Consider the following 14,420-nt stretch of genomic DNA (forward strand, 5'->3'; position numbering starts at 1 on the left):
CCTTCTTGATAAAAGGCATGGTGGGGACTGGAAGTGATCTTTCCCTCTTCTTCTTTGCTTGAAAATTCAGTGGGCATCTTGAGACCATAAATCGAAAGACACAAAGATGTAAAGCTAACAGCTAAGGATCAAGGTTGTGCATACATGTTCAGTTGTGTCCAACTCTTTGTGACCCCATGAACTGTAGCCTGCTAAGCTCCTCTGTCCATGGGATTCTCTAGGCAAGAATACTGGAGTGGGTTACCATGTCCTACTCCAGGGGATCTTTCTGACCCAGGGATCAAACCCACACCCCTGGTGTCTCCTGCATTGGCAGGTAGTTTGTTTACCTCTGCACCATCTAGGAAGCCACACAGCTAAGGATGATAGAGCAAATAAAGTCTAGGCTCTTGATGACATGGCTTAGTGGTTGACCAACGTCCATGACCGCCAATCTCTACATTCTTTGTTTAGTTAGATTTTCTGCTTCCCAAGGCACTCCTGACCTAGTATACTTGAAATAATGTCAGTTTAGTCATCCTAGGCACTGTTTCTCTGAGGTGAGTGATGAAAGAGAAAAGGGAGCTGTATGATTACAAGTCTCCTCACACAGATTCTAGAAAACTTTATTCACTAGGTTATTAGAACCTTGCCTTTGTCAAAGTGTTTCTAGTAACAATGAAGTAGTTAGCTTATGGGTACCTGTAACCAAAAATGTTAGGGACTGATGTGGGTTTAGAAAAGTACATCCTGGCCACTGTTGCTGCTGCTGCTGCTAAGTTGCTTCAGTCGTGTCCGACTCTGTGCGACCCCATAGACGGCAGCCCACCAGGCTCCCCCGTCCCTGGGATTCTCCAGGCAAGAACACTGGAGTGGGTTGCCATTTCCTTCTCCAATGCATGAAAGTGAAAAGTGAAAGGGAAGTCGCTCAGTCGTGTTCAACTCTTCACGACCCCATGGACTGCAGCCTACCAGGCTCCTCCGTGCATGGGATTTTCTAGGCAAAAGTACTGGAGTGGGGTGCCATTGCCTTCTCCGGGCCACTGTTGGAGACATCTGTATCAAATGGCAATTTCTGAAAAGGAAGCCCAGTCCACAGTGCAACCGTATAGTAAGAGCGTCTCTTGGAGGGTTGCTAGGAGTGAGCTGTCAAAGGTGTTCAGGAAATGTGTGATGCGTGTGATTCCACCATCTTCAGTTTGCACTGAGTGTATCCTCAGTGTGAATTTGGAGTTTGTGTGAATTGCTACTAGATGAAGGGGGAAGACTGCCAATGGGGTATTACCTGCAAGACTTTTTCTTGGTTGAGATGAATGAAGAGTTAAATACATGAACCAGGGAACTTGATGCCTACACAGGTCATTCTTAGAAAAACCCTCTATGATGTTGAAGTCTGTTCATTTTATGAGTAGTGAGACAAATTGTTCATACAGGCAGTTTGAACTCTTTACAAAGTCAGTCTCAAAGGAAGACATAAAACAGAATGCCTTAGTCAGGAAAAAAAAAAATTCTTGGTGCTATGCTCCTGCAGAATTTCTCAGTGTTGGAATGAGCATCTGTGAGGAGCGGTGCAGCCTCCAAGCCAGCTAGCTGCATGAAATCAGCCTGTCCAATTAGTGCTTCCCTTTTAAACTGGCTGTCAGATCTAACCAGTAGGCATGTCCACAGGGAGGGAAAAAAAGACATATGAACTTAAGAGCACAGTAAAAATCCTTGATGACATTTTTCCTTCTTTGGTAAAAAATGTCTTTCTCTGATTTATGTAAGAACCTCAAGGGCACAGGACATACCTGGCATTCTATGCTCTTTACTGCTGACCGTGGGAGTAATTGCTTTCAGTACTTGCAAGATCCCAATATTAAGAGCAATTGGAATGTGTTCAGAGAGTACTGGAAACAAGGGCAACCAGCCATCATAAACTGGACACTGAATTTTGGAAACCCGACTCCTTCAGCAAAGTGTTTGGTGACCAGGAAGTAGATCTACTAAACTGTAGGACTGTTCGAGTTGCTGTAACAAAATACCATAGACTGGATAGCTTAAAAAAACCAAACATTTATTTCTCACAGTTCTGGAAGATGGGAAGTTCAAGGTCAAGGCGCCAGTAGATTTGGTATCTGGTGAGGGTCCACCTCCTTGTTCATAGGTGGCTGTCTTCATGTGTCCTCATGTGATGGAAGGGGGTGGTGGAGCTCTCTGGGGTCTCTTTTATAAAGACACTAATCCCATTCATGAGGGCTCTGCCTTCAAACCTAAGGCCCCACCTCCAAATACCATCACACTTGGGGATTAGGTTTCAACATACAAATTTTGGGAGGACACAAACATTCAGGCTATACCAAGGAACAATGAAATCGTCACAGAAGCCACAGTAGGATACTTCTGGAATGGATTTGAAGATTTTCCAAATCTCTTGGAAAATGAAAAAGAATTAATGATGTTGATACTTAAGGACTGACTATTGGGGAAGTTCAGAGATGCCATGTCCTCCAGCTTTGATGGCCAAACCAAAGCCAGCATCCCGTTACTTGAGTATGCAGGGTGAGCTGACAATTGAATTTTGTCTCTAGGCTGCCTAACTACTTTATTTGCTCAGACTGAGGTCCCATAATGGGGTCCATAATGCTTATGGATTAATTACTCCAGAAGATTAAAAATGTGGAGCAATGTCTTTACTGAGACATCAGATACGGCTAATGTTCTGGTCTATGTGGGAATTCTCAAAGGACAGTGTGACCAGGAAGTCCTTAAAGTTGTGCAAGATGGAAATTCTCAAGAACTCACAATAAAGCAATTTATTGGAAGAGGAGCCAGGAGCCTTCTGGCAAATATATGTTAATTAAGACATGAAAAAGATATGAAGATATGAAGATTCTTTAAAAAGGCATCAAAAGAGAATGTTCAAGAAAACCCTGCAACCATGATCTTATCAGTGATTAGAGCTGGTATTTAGATTGATCACTAAGAAAATATCTTCATAAAAAATATGGAACTCAAGGCTGGGCTTTTATACAGTTTATACAGTTCCTAGAGATGTGGCATTTATCCCAGCTGGAATTACATGCAAGGTTCATAACTTACATAGTCACATCAAAGTGTTTGAAGATTTTGTTTCTCCAGAGCATGTTAATGCTTCTGACTAACTAGGAATTCTGGTATCTGTCACAAACTTATACTAATCATGAAGATAAATTAAGGTGAAGAATGTTATTTACCACAGAGTGAAAGATGCACTTGCTATACTGAAGACCAGAAAATCCAGTTTGGACAAACCCTAAGGGTCCCAGAGACGCCTTAACTCCTGCACAATGAAGATAAACCCTTCAGGCAGGATTCCCCTGGACCTTGAAAGTCATGTTACTTCATCCTTTTTAAAACCTACCCAACTTTTGAAGAATACATAGACCTACCCTGTCTAACATATTTCTAGTGTTTATAGACACTAAATGTATATATGTAATTTCTATTTAAAGAGCATGCATTCTTAAACTGTGACAAAGTTTTTACTAAGTACTTAGTATAAAGCTTTTACTAAGCTGTAAAAACAAAACTTATCAGCCCGGGAGCACTGTATTTGGATTGTGTTTTGCTTTGTGTCTGTCTGATTACTCCCTCCTCTGCCCTTGAGTGAAGAATAGTGAAGATGCAGTTCTCATTGTATCGCATAGGATTGGCATTATATAGAATTATATAGCAGAAATGAAATAATTCTTGGAGTTAATCATCATTGTTTAATACATTTTTTTATTTAAATAAAGCTTCGATAATTTTAAATGCTAAGCATTTGCATTAAAGTATTCATATAATTTTAAAAATTATACAGGATACCTTTGCTTAAAAAAAAGTGATGCAGCATTAGAACATGTAAGGCATAAGCTAAGGGGGTTACAAGAAGAAATAGATGAATCCATTATCATAATTGGAGATTTCAGTGTCCCTCTATCAGAATGGACAGACCCAGAAGGCAAAAAAGCAGTAAGGACATAGTCGACCTCAATCAGTTGAACCATAGTTGAACCATCAATCAACTGGATATAATAACATCTACAGACCACTTCATCCAACAATAGTGAAATATACAAGGACTTCCCTGATGGTCCAGCGGTAAGACTGTGCTCCCAATGCAGGGATCCTGGGCCTGGTCAAGGAACTAGATCCCACATGCCACAACTAAAGATCCTGCATGTGGCAGTTAAGACCCAGCACAGCCAAAACAAACAAACAGCAACAACAACAACAAAAAACCCACAAAAAACAAAATTTAAAAAAACCCCATAAAATATGCATTCTTCTCAATCTCACAGGGAACATTCACCAAGACCACATTCTGGAATACACCTTAACAAATTTAAGAGAATAGAAATAATGAACTGTCTGCTCTTTGACTATGGTGGAGTCTACTAGAAATCAAGAGAAAAAAAAGGTAATTGAAAATTTCCAAAATATGCTATGATTAGGCACCATTTCTAAATAACACATTAGTCAAAGAAGATATCTCACAAGAATTTAAAAAACACTTTCAACTGAATAAAAATTAAAATGCAACTTATTAAAATATGTGAGATACAGTGAAAGCAGTGCTTAGAGGAAAATTTATAGTATTGAATGCACATATTAGAAAAGAATAAATTTCTATAATCAATAATCTAAGTTTCTACCTCAGAAAACCAGAAAAAGAAGAGTGAATTAAATTAGTAAGCAGAAGAAAAGAAATAATAAAAATTAGAGCAGGCATCAATGAAATTAAAAGAAGTTACTATGGAAAACTGGAGGTTTCTCAAAATATTAAAAATACAACTACCATATGATCTAGCAATTCCACTTCTGGATATTTATATGAAGAAAACAAAAACACTAATTTGGAAAGACATATGCACGCCTCTGTTCATTGCAGCATTATTTACAATAGCCAAGATACGGAAGCAACTTAAGTACCAGTTAATAGCACATATATATATAATTTATATAAATTATATATTTTATATAATATAAATACATTTATATATTTTATATAAATAATATACCAAAATATTTTTTATATATATATATATATATATATATATATATATATATAATGTTGCTCAGCCATAAAAAAGAATAAAATCTTAACATTTGCAACAAAATGGATGGGCCCCAAGGGGTATTATACTAAGTGAAATAAGTCAGACAGATGAAGACAAATACTGTATGATTTCACTTACATGTGGAATCTAAAAAACAAACATGGCAAAACAGAAAGAATCATACATACAGAGAACAAATGGGTGGTTGCTCGAGGAAAAAGGAGCGGGGAAATGGGAGAAATAGGTGAGGGAGATTAAGAGGCACAAACTTCCAGTTAGCAGATAAATGAGTCTTAGGTATGAAATGTACACTGTGGGGAATATAGTCAATAAAATGTCATATCTGTAGGAGATGACGGATATTTACTAAACCTATTGTGATAATCATTTCATGATGTATGAAAGTAGAATCATTATGCAGTACACCTTAAATTTATACAGTGCTGGATGTCAATTATAGCTCCAAAAGATCCAAAAACAGAGCAAAAATAAATGAAATTAAAAACAGGAGATCAATAGAGAAAATCAGTAAAACCAAAAGCTGTTTCTTTGAAAATATGAATAAAATTGATAAGCGTCTAGCCAGGCTAAGAAAAAGAGCACACAAATTACTAACATTAGAAATGAAAGGAGAGACATCCCATGATCATTAAAGGGATAATCAAGCAATACTATATAACTCTATGCCCTTAAATTTGATAACCCAGATGAAGTGGACCAATTTTTTGACAGACATATTCTGCTAAAACTCACACAAATAATACAAAATCTGAATAGACCTATATCTATTAAAGAAAGTGAATAATTAATAACCTTCCAAAATGGAAAGCACCAAGCTCAAATGAGTCAACTGGTGAATTCTACCAAACATTAAGGAAGAAATTATACTAGTTGTTTACAATTTTTTTCAAAGGACAGAAATAGTGGGGATATGAAGAAATACTTCCTAACTCATTCTATGAGGTCAGCATTACCCCAATACCAAATCAGACAAGACATTATAGGAAAAGAAATCTATGGACTGATGTCTGTCGTGAACATGGATGTACAAATCCTAAAAAAAAAAATAAAAAAAGAAATGAGCAAATCAAATTCAATAACATACACTTGTGCCATAATATCCACAAGGGATTTGTTCCGGGATCCACTGCAGATACCAAAACCTATGGATCTTCAAGTCCCTTGTATAAAATTCTGTAGCATCTGCAGATAACCTGCATGTATCTTTTTGTATATTTTAAATCATCTCTAGATTACTTATAATACCTAATACAATGTAAATGCCATATAGATAGTTGTAAATACAGCTTAAATGCTAAGTAAAGAGTTGCTGATGCCCAGAAAATTCAAGTTTTGCTTTTTGGAACTTTCTGTACTTTTTTCTAATATTTTTGGTGCCAGGGTTGTTTGAATCTGTAGATATGAAACCCATGGATATGGAGTACCAACTATATAAATGTACTATACACCACCACCAAGTGGAATTTGTCTCACATATGCAAGACTGGTTCAACATTTAAATATTGACTAATATTACTCTGTCACTAAAAGAGAACAATCTAATGATCATATCAATAGATGGAAAAGCTTTTGACAAAATCCAATACTCATTCATGATAAAAACACTCAGTAAACTATGAATAGGGGGACCTTCCCCAACTTGATAAAGAATATCTACAAAAACAACCAAACCAATAAACACAAAATACAGCTAACAGCATACTTAATGCTGAGAAAATGGATGCTTTCTCACTAAGATTAGATATAAGGTAAGGCTTATATCTGACCACTCCTTTTCAGCATCATAAAGCACTGTTATTCAAATTATAAAAGAATTCCTAAAACTCAACAGTAAGAAGATAGTTTGATTGAAAAATGAGTGAAAGACCTTAATAGACACCTCACAAAGAAGAAATACTGATGGCGAATATGCATGTGAAAAGAGGCTTCACACCATAAGTCATCAGGGAAATGCAAATTAAAACAACAGTGTGATACCTCTGCACTCCTATTAGAATAGCCAAAATCCAGAACACTGACAACTTTAAGTGTTGCCTAGGATGTGGAACTTACTGGTGGGAATGCAAAACTACTTTGGAAGTCAGTTTGGTAGTTTCTTAGAAAACAAAACATTCTTTTACAATATAATCCAGCAAACACACTCCTTGGTATTTACCCACAAGAATTGAAAACTCACACAAAAACCTGCACATAGATGTTTACAGTAGCCTTACTCATAATTGCCAGATCTGGAAGCAACCAAGATGCCTTCAGAAGGTGGATGGTAAATAACCTGTGTGATAGCAAGACAAGAGCATATTATTCAGTGCTATAAAGGAATGAGCTATCAAGCTATTAAAATACACAGGGGAAAGTTAAATGCATATTACTAAGTGGAAGAAGGTAATCGGCAAAGGCTGTTTAATGTGATTCCATCTATGACACAAAACTATGTAGACAGTGAGAAGATAGGCGGTTGCCAGGAATTGTCGGTAGAGGAATTAAAAATAAAGTGATGTCATCTTAGATTATCGTGTACTCTACTATCCCACTTACTGCTGCCACTTTCCAGTGTTTGACTTATGCCATATGGTAACGTTAGGACTTCAGTGAATTCTTCCACGGTTTCTTAAACTGGTCTAGTTTAAGAATTTTTAACATTTTCATGTCATCAGAACTTGGATGAGATATACTGTAACTATTGCATTAATTAACATTATGATATTATAAACATTATTGATTACTTACATAGAATTACATAGAATTCACTTTGTGAAAAGGATTCAGGTTTTGTGATCAAAGATCTGAATCAGAATTTGATTTCTATTTTTCATTCATCACTTTGGGCAAGAAACTTCACTTCTTCTGGACTATACTCTTCTGACTGATTTTTATGGAGATGAAGGAGCTGTTTTACGGGCATTGCATTTTGTGAACTGCAGAGGGGTCCAGATAGATAAGTGTCTATTAATAGTACAGGTCTTCAGGCGCTCTGTGTGCAGTGACAGTGAGGCAGCAATTTTCATGTGGTTGATCTGAGGTAAAATATCTGGTTAGAATCTTTTCTTGCTATGTGACAGTTAGCCTGCCTGTATGTGATATTGATGTGTCTGCTCTGAAACTGTAAGCACTAGTTTCTAGTCCCATTGGCCTGTAATAACTTGACTGCATGCACCATTGCAAATTAGGAATAATATCTTACCTTTTCACAAAGTATAAACTCAAAAGTTTATTGAACAAAATTAATTTTTTGAACATCAGAAATTTCTAGGCACTCCTTGGGTTAGAACATGGTGAGTGTTTACAGGAAGATAAAGGTTTCCTGGCTTTCATGGTGCCCTGCAAAAAAGTCCAAGCCTCCTGGCACTTTTCCTAGACCATGAGAATTAGATCTGGATCCACCTGTCTGGGTAATTGATTTGATCTGAAGTGATAATACAATTTCTCTTATGTCCCTGAGAGAGCTGAATTGTTACAACACAGACTCGGTCCCTAGGTTGAGCCCCAGGATGCTGGCATGACCACTGGCAGTGCTAGCTCTGGTTTGCCGTCCAGACCTTGGAGACGTCTCTAGCTCATAAATGGGGTTATGTGGCTCCTAGAGTTATTTTAGTCACATAAGGAGCAAGGACTCAGATATATTTCTAAGGAGACTATTTCAGGAAGGGAGGGGGACAGGCACTACCCTTCCTTTTTATAAGCAAAAGAGAAAAACCACTGTTCGTCATCACTCCCTTACAGAGGGTCCAGCTACTTGTGTAAGACACTTGACCTGGCTCTTACTGTAATACCCTAGGTGGGGGGTCAGTGTATTTCTTGTATGAACACTGATCCAGAATACCTCATGTTCATATTCAGGATAAAATTGATAAATATTGAAAACCTCAATGGTTTTGCCGTAGTTATAAACTGATCTGCTGAGTTTCTAACCAAGCTCACTGATGATAAAGATACCCCTGGACTGTAGACGTCTCTTCATTCCGCCTTTTAAAACATGCTTCCCGGGTGGCACTAGTGGTAAACAACCCGCCTGCCAGTGTAGCAGATATAAGAGACCTGGGTTCGATCCCTGGGTTGGGAAGATCCCCTGAAGGAGGGTGTGGCAACCCACTCCAGTATTATTACCTGGAGAATTCCATGGACAGAGGAGCCTGGAGGGCTACCATCCATGGGGTTGCAAAGAGCTGGACAAGACTGAAGTGACTTAGCACACACAAACACACACATGCACACATGGCTAGTAACTTTATTTAGGGAGAAACTTAAGGGTATGGGGCAGGGTGTAAGTAGAAGCTTACAGTGAGTGAGAAGTGAAAGGGTGGAGGACTAAAGGCCAGCCAGGACTTGGGGGAAGGGGTAGAAGACCCCACTCTGTCAGGGCACACTGTGACAGATTGAAGGGGACACAGAAACCAGAGGTCAGAGGTCCTGGAGGTGAAGGCTCTTTGGTAACTTATCTGCTGAAGTTCTAGGAGTCCTGCCCCTGGATGGGAGTGGGGTGTTCCAGAGATTGAGAGGAAGGTGGGTGTGTGTCCCGTCAGGTCCAGGGAGGCTCCTCCCCCAGTAGCAGCTGGTCCTCTCAGAGAGACTGTTTTATCAGGACAGAAAGCTGCCTTTCATGGTAGGTCCTCAGCTACAGCTCTACCGCCAAGGGGAGGGTGTGAGCAGGAGCTCCAACTTCCAGGGGGTGGAGGGGGGATGAAGATGTAGAAACCTCAGAGTATCACTTCTGGCTCCAACATCCAAAGATGGGAACACCGGCAGCAGAGCCCAGAGTGGGAGTCAGAGTCAACCTCAAAGCCGACAAGCATCACTATCTCTCTGATGACTCCAGTTTAATAAGAGAGGAAGTCTCCATTGTTCAGAGAGTCTTCAGTCTTCTATTGTCCTCAGAGATAATTCTTGGCGGGATGTTCAGAGGCTCCTGAAAAGTTAGAGGAAGGGGCAGAGCAAGGCACTATGTAAGGGCTGGAGCTCTTACACAGCAGCCTCCCACCTTCATTCAGCAAAGGGCCAAGGCTGGGATGGCCCAGCCCACATGCTTGTCAATGTTGGGGATGATGTGGGCTCTCCAGCAGGTGGGGATTAGGGCCAGGATTGGGATGAAAAAGATAATCCCAGAGGCGAGGACCAGGAGGACCGTGGACTGCCTGTCTTCTACGAAGGTGTTATACCTGGCCCTGCTATACCTGGCAGACAAGCAGGCTCAGCAGAGCCACAAGGAAGATGGTGATGCAAAGGGGTGCGGGCAGCCTTGCACTGCCTCTGACTCCTGCTCTGTACACAGAGGACATCAATAGCCTCTCCCATACAAGCTGGGTTGGCGATGATTCTGTTTCTGAGGCAGGTGGGCACCTTCCACAGGGGCAGCAGCCAAGCATTCTACCCAGGTGAGCAACATTAGGACAATTGATGCCCTGGATTTGCCAGTCCATCGAGCCTATGGTGAGTTTGGGAAGAGGTACAAAGGAGACCAAAGAGCCTCCAGTGGTACGGGCAGAAGTGGGGATTGCTAGACCACTGCACAGCCATGGAGGAGGACTAGAGGCCCCAGCTGTGACCCAGCTTCACAAGACGGAATACACCTCATACAGGAGGTGCTAAGTTTGCAGGAGGCCCCAGCGTTGTAGTGAGGAAACCCACCTGCTGGCTTTGGGGACCACAGTAGTTCTTAAAAGAGCAGGTCCTGGAGCCAAATGGAGCTTAATATCCACTCTGCCACTTACTAGTACTATGGACTTGGGAAAGTCACCTCACTTTCCTGGATTATAGTATCCCACTAAGATCCTTAGTGTCCTACTCTGAAAATTAGAGATAAAAAGACTGCATTTTAACATGTAACTAACATGCTAAGGCATGGGCTAAATGGCACGTGGTGAGCCCTAAAAAAATGCTAGGTATTCCCATCATTATACCTCTGAAGTCCCTAAGACAGAGAGGTGGAATTCTCGATGTGATTCAGTGCTTTATGTTTGACCCTCCCTGTGCCATTCTGCACCCTGCACCCTCCCAACTCCATCACCATGCAGGTGCACATGTCCGGACTAGAGCACTGGGAGGGCAGAACCTGGAGTGCGTCTCTGTGGCCTGTACAGAGGTGTATTTGTTGAATTGTGATGCCTTTTAATTGTATAGAGAATTCTGCACACCATTTGTCTGTTAGTATATTCAACAATGAATTATTGCTATCAACGCATGGGTGCTTAGGCCCTCAGTTGTGTCTGACTCTTGGTGACCCCGTGGACTGCAGCCCTCCAGGCTCCTCTGTCCACGGAGATTCTCCAGGCAAGAATACTGGAGTGGGTTGCCATGCCTCCTCCAGGGGATCGTCCCAACCCAGAGATCAAACCCAGATCTCCCACATTGTGCGCAGATTCTTTACTGATTGAGACACCAGGGAAGCCCAGGAACACTGGAGTGGGTAGCCTATCCCTTCTCCAGGGGATCATCCCAACGCAGGAATCAAACTGGGGTCTCCTGTATTGCAGGCAGATTCTTTACCAGTTGAGCTATCAGGAAAGCCCACCAAGGTATTACCATCTTAATTGCAGAAGATTTTATGTAGCATCCTTGTGATCAGGGACTCTCAGGGCTAGAAGGTATCTCAGTGATGACAGCCTTCTCCTGCCTCACTGATGCGTAAACAAATGCTTATGCAAGTTTAATATTTTGTCACTGCAAATCATTTATTAAAACAAAGCAATGCACAGTGAAAAAAATCCTATTAAACTTTTTTAGTGGGAGTAGGATGTGACAAGGAAGGTATAGGGACGGATGGAGACAGCAGAGCCAGTTGTGACTGAGTTGAGGGTTGAGCTATGCTTTCTTTGCCCTCGAAGAGCTGCTCACAGGGGAGAGTGTATAGCATCCTGAATGGGAAATACAGGTCTATAGTGACGGGCGTATAGATTACTCCTGCTGGAGATCTTCCAAATGATGCAGAGATATTCAGGGTGGCTGAAGTTCCCATTAAAAGTTGGAAGTGTTAAAAGACTGAGGTAAAATGTAAAATAGTGATTTATTGTCCTTGGTTTGAGATATTCCCAATTATTGGACATACCAATAAAGATGCACTTTCTGGTTAGTTTAGCTTCAATAGCCAATCATATCCCCATGATCCTTTATTTAAGGGACATGAACACATCAGTATATTTTGTGGTGTTCATTATTTCCTTTAAGTTGGCTTATATAGTCAATAGGATATTTTCTATCTAGGTTATGAATTGGGGGGATGAGAAGAGTTTTACACAGTTCGGATACACCAAAGGGATAGAGTGGAATGGATTTAGGCATATTCAGTTAGCAGGAGTTCCAAAGATCTTCCAGGTTTCGGGACTAGAGATAAAGCAGAAATGTAGAACGAATTATGTCACATAAGGGGAACCATTTGAGTAGGAGAGCTTAGTGCTCCTGCAGGAAAAATGGGAAAGGTCAAGATCTCAGAAGTCAACTTGGAGGATGACATCTGGTCCTAATGCAACAGAATAGGAGAGAAATGCGAAGGAGGCCAAAGGAGCAGAGAGTAAGGTGAATAAGCAAAGGTGGTGTTATCAGAGCTGAAGCTAGATAAACTGCTTAAGAGGAAATGGTGGAAAGTCATGGGTTGTAAAACTCCAGGAGAACAGAATGAACTCGTTAATTAACACACTTACCAAGTGAAGAATCTCAGTGGTTCTGGAGACAAACTAAAGATAGCTGAACAGAGCTGCAAAGATTTGGTCCTGCAATAATAGAAACAGCAGAAGTAGAAAATTTATACAATTTTAAACTTTTTTTTGTATTTTCATTTTGAAAGCTTTCAACCTATGAAAAATTTGCAAGAAAAATACATCGAGTATCCACATACTCTTTATTAGATTTATTATACAATGGTTAACATTTTACTAGATTTGCCTCTATCTATCACATACACACCTTTTTTTTTTTTTTTTCCTGAACCGCTTACATTATCTGTGAATTTTTGTCTATATCACACTTCATGCCTGAATATTTCATCATCTGTTTCTCAAGAACAAGGGCAGGGCTATGTGACAACAATTCACTTACCACTTTCAGGAAGTGTAACATGGATATAATTCCATGTCTAAAATGTGTATATATTCCAATTTCCCCAGGTGTTCCCAAAATGTCCTTTGTATCTTTTTCTTCAGTTCAGGATCTGACCAAGGGGCAGACGTTGCATTTAGTTTTATCTGTTTTGAAAGTGAAAGCGTTAGTCACTCAGTCGTGTCCAACTCTTTGTTACCCCATGGTAGCCCACCAGGCTCTTCAGTCCATGGAATTCTCCAGGCGAGAATACTGGAGTGGGTAGCCATTCCCTTCTCCAGGGGATCTTACCCAGGTCTCCCGCACTGCAGGCAGATTCTTTATCGTTTGAGCTACGTCTGCTTTAGTCTCCTTTAATCTGCAGGAGTTGTCTGTCTTCTTTTCTTTCAAGACTGCTACTTTGGGGTCCTGAGTTCAGCTGTTCTGCAGAATCTCTGCCTGTTTTTTCATAATTGGATTTAGGTTAAACTGTTTTTGTAGGAGTACCACATAGGTGGCATGGTAGACAGCAAGCTTCGCAGTAAGTCATGATGCACCACAAAGTCCTATAAGCCTGCTGTGATTCTGCTTGCATCTTGAATATGTTTTGAAAAGAACAAGTGGGACGATTCTTCGGTGAACGAGGGATGTGCTGACAGTTGTGCTACACCTCCGTGACGTAAGTTGGATTCATCTTAAAATCCTACCTTACTCTCTGCTCCATATAGTATTTCAGGAATCAGAGGACTGGCTTCTGTTACTGATTACCAGATCTTTTTATTCTAGAGCTATACTTTGCACTTTTGTTTTCTTAAAGGAATGGATTTGAAAAACAGATACATTTGGCAATGTACATGTCAAGTGTTAATCTCAAGTTAGATGTATTATTGATGTAATTTATCCTCCAAGTGAAACTGAAATCCTTTTGTTGTTCAAGGGGATACATTTTAAGTAGTGTGGCTAAATATACCAACTGGTTTGCTCAGCTTTTATACAAAAATTTGTATTTTTATGAAGAACTTACCATTCAGTTCCGTTCAGTCCAGTTCAGTTGCTCAGTCATGTCCAACTCTTTGCGACCCTATGGACTGCAGCACGCCAGGCCTCCCTGTCTATCACCAACTCCCAGAGTTTACCAAACTCATGTCCATTGAGTAGGTGATACCATCCAACCATCTCATCCTCTGTCCTCTTTGCCTCCTGCCCTCAATCTTTCCCAGCATCAGGGGCTTTTCAAATGAGTCAGCTCTTCGCATCAGGTGGCCAAAGTATTGGAGTTTCAGCTTCAACATCAGTCCTTCCAATGAATATTCAGGACTGATTTCCTTTAGGATGGACTGGTTGGATCTCCTT

General features: G+C 40.4%; 1 pseudogene; it reads left to right on the forward strand.

Moving 5' to 3' along the window:
* The first annotated feature begins 1,010 nt into the window (after positions 1-1,010).
* On the forward strand, positions 1,011-3,445 carry LOC101906294 (lysine-specific demethylase 3A-like; annotated as a pseudogene).
* Positions 3,446-14,420: the final 10,975 nt, after the last annotated feature.

The sequence above is a fragment of the Bos taurus genome, chromosome 2 (assembly GCF_002263795.3).
Source record: "Bos taurus isolate L1 Dominette 01449 registration number 42190680 breed Hereford chromosome 2, ARS-UCD2.0, whole genome shotgun sequence".
Lineage (NCBI taxonomy): Eukaryota > Metazoa > Chordata > Mammalia > Artiodactyla > Bovidae > Bos > Bos taurus.